Source organism: Cnephaeus nilssonii, assembly GCF_951640355.1.
Source record: "Cnephaeus nilssonii genome assembly, chromosome: 8".
NCBI classification, from domain to species: Eukaryota; Metazoa; Chordata; class Mammalia; order Chiroptera; family Vespertilionidae; genus Cnephaeus; species Cnephaeus nilssonii.
Window position 1 is genome coordinate 88,126,380 of NC_137079.1, and position 3,037 is coordinate 88,129,416.

General features: G+C 50.3%; 1 protein-coding gene across 1 annotated transcript in view; it reads right to left on the minus strand.

Annotated features, from left to right (window-relative positions):
• Positions 1-3,037, minus strand: part of SPRYD7 (SPRY domain containing 7) — a 354,235-nt gene that overhangs the window by 84,316 nt on the left and 266,882 nt on the right. The window lies entirely within an intron of this gene.

The following is a 3,037-nucleotide window of genomic DNA, read 5'->3' on the forward strand; positions in this document are numbered from 1 at the left end:
GTTAGGGGTGATCAGGCAGGCAGAGGCAGTTAGGGGTGATCAGGCCAGCAGGGGAGGGAAGTTGGGGGCAAGATCAGGCCTGCAGGGGAGGGCCATTGGGGGTGAGATCAGGCCAGCAGGGGAGGGCAGTTGGGGGCAACCAGGCCAGCAAGGGAGGGCAGTTGGGGGTGAGATCAGGCTGGCAGGGGAGGGCAGTTTGGGGCGAGATCTGGCCGGCAAGGGAGGGCAGTTAGGGGTGATGAGGCAGGCAGAGGCAGTTGGGGGCAAGATCAGGCCAGTAGGGGAGAGCAGTTGGGGGTGAGATCAGGCTGGAAGGGGAGGGCACTTAGGGGCAATCAGGCAGGCAGGCAGAGGCAGTTAGGGGTGATCAGGCAGGCAGGCAGGCAGGCAGGCAGAGAGGTTAGGGGTGATCAGGCAGGCAGGCAGAGGGGTTAGAGGCAATCAGGCAGGCAGGCAGAGGCATTTAGGGGTGATCAGGCAGACAGGCAGGTGAGAGGTTAGGAGCCAGTGGTCCCAGATTGCAAGAGGGATGTTCGACCACCGGTCAGACATCCCCCAAGGGGTCCCTGATTGGAGAGGGTGCAGGCTGGGCTGAGGGAACCCCCTCCACCCCCCGTGCACTAGTCCTATATAATAAAAGGCCAGTGACCATAATGACCGGAATGACCAGTCGACCAGTTGCTATGAGGTGCATTGACCACCTCTCGGTCCTTCCTCACCAGCCTGCAGGCTCTGATCACAGCATGGCGAACAGGGAACCACAGGGAACCGGGTGGGTGGTGGCAGGGTGGGACTGGGGACTGGCGAGCAGGGAGAAAGATGACCCTAATCGCAGGCTAGGCCTAGGGACCCTACCCATGCATGATTTCGTGCACTGGTCCTCTAGTAAGAATATAAAAAAGAAAACAAGATAATAACTACAATAATTTTAAAAGTAATAATAAATAAAACATATAATAGGAACAGAAAAATAGGGAGAAAAAATAAAGGTTAAAAAATGAAAAAAGAGAATATATGGAAAAAGAAATAAAAGACATGAAAGAAAAAGAAGAAAAAAACTAAAAGAAAATGAAATACAAAAGAAAAAGTTAAAAAGGTAAAATAATAAAAATAAGTGGAGTTAGTCTCCGCTGATTTGGAGGCTCACTGTGATTACCCTTTGGGTCTGCTATTTGTGGAACTCGCTGGATTTTACTCTGATGCTGTCTCAATCTGGCCTCTTGGTGTGCGATCTGGGCCTCCCGAGAGGTTCTCTGGTGCAAGCCAATGTGAGTTGCTGTCTCTGCCTGGCCCTTGGCAACCTGACTGAAGCTCATCAGTGCAGTGCCCAACTAGTCTGGTGGGCAGGGCTTCCACAGCCCAGAGGCTGGGTCTTCTTGGGGTCTCATACATTGAATGCCCCTGCTCGCAGCTTCTCTCCCTTCCCCGACAGAACTGGGCTCTGCGGTGGTTTCCAAGACCTGGCTGGGTTGGTTGAAACAGACTTGCACTGCAGGTGGTGCCCATAGCTTGTAGCGGGGGGAGGGGCACTTTCTCTCCTTCCTAGGACTGTGCTGGCTGAACTCACTGGGGAGCTCAGCTCCGGGTCCCCCTAATGCGGCCGAAGGGCCCAGGACATGCCCGTCTATCTCCCAGTCCATAGCCCATCCCGGTTGCAATGCCTCAGCACTGTCTGGCTCCCTGGTACCTCCTCGCTGCCACACCAAGTAGGAGGGGATAAAAAAATAAAATCAGCCTGGCATGGCACTCCAGTCTTTCAGCGTGTCTCACCCTCGCTGGGAGGGGCCTCCACCCAGTTTCCCACCGGCCAAATATCCAAATATCGAGTCCTTTGCACCGTCAGACCCAGTCGTAGGAGTGCACATTTTCAGCCCACAGGCCTTCCCCTTTGCTGGGTTGCAGAAGAATGGGGAAGACCCAGCTGTTCTGCAGGTGGGAGTAGGTTTGCCACCCGTCTGCTCAAGTTGTGCAAGACGGATCCTCTTTCCCAAGCCACGCTGTCCAGCCCCCTTCCACTTTGCCCAGTTCTCTCAGAGAGCAATGGGCTGCTCAGATTTACAGCTGGGTGTACCAATCAGATCCCTCCGCCAGCCCCAATCTTTGCCACGTGGTCCCTCCCTCAGACATAAATTGCAAGGAACATCCCAGGCCGATGTTGTAAGAAAGAAATCCTTCTTTGCCTGGGATGGTGCGGTCTGAGACTTCCAGTTGGACCGGACCGAATCCCCACTGATTCCCACTGCCCAATGCTACATGGGCTCTGTTGCTCTGGGTTGGGGATCCCTGCGTGGGGCCGAGAATCCACTCTCCCGGGGGGCGGGGAGGTGGTGGCTCTGCTGCTGTCCCTCCCCCCTCCCCCTCCCCCATAGCGCAGGTGTGTGAGCTGGCTGCCCTCTCCATGTTTCCTTCTGTCCTTTCTCCACATTCCCTGCCTACCATACTTCAGACCAGCTGCACTTGAGCTGTTTTTTTTTTAAGACAAGTTTAGCCTCAAGACTGGTCCGATGTTGGGAGCAAGTGGACCAGCTGTACTATGTATTTTTGTAAGGTAACTCAAATCTTCCTTCTTGAAAATCAATCACTTGTCTATGTGAAACCCCAATGTCACTCATAAGGAGTTGGCCCACTCACAAATTCGAACTGCTGTCATTTTTGTTGGCTTCACAAGTTTGATAAAATATAACTGTAAAATAGAAGCATTTATTTCATTTCTGGTTTCATTTTGAAAACAAAAAGACTAATAAGAAGATTAAAAGTTGAAGCAACAACATGTTCTTTGGAAAAAAATTAATATAATATGCTCTACAGTATTTTGTGATTATTGGCTTTATTAACATAGCACAATTAATCTTATATATAAAAATGTATAATTAACTATGTGATTATTACAAGTTAAAATTTATTCTGTTCCCTATATTGCCATTTCACTGGAAAAATAAACCAACAACAAAATCTTGCCATCTTACAATCAATTCGAAGTAGGTTGTTCAGGAATAACAATATAAAATAAATTGTAGCCTGGAATGTATTAAATTTT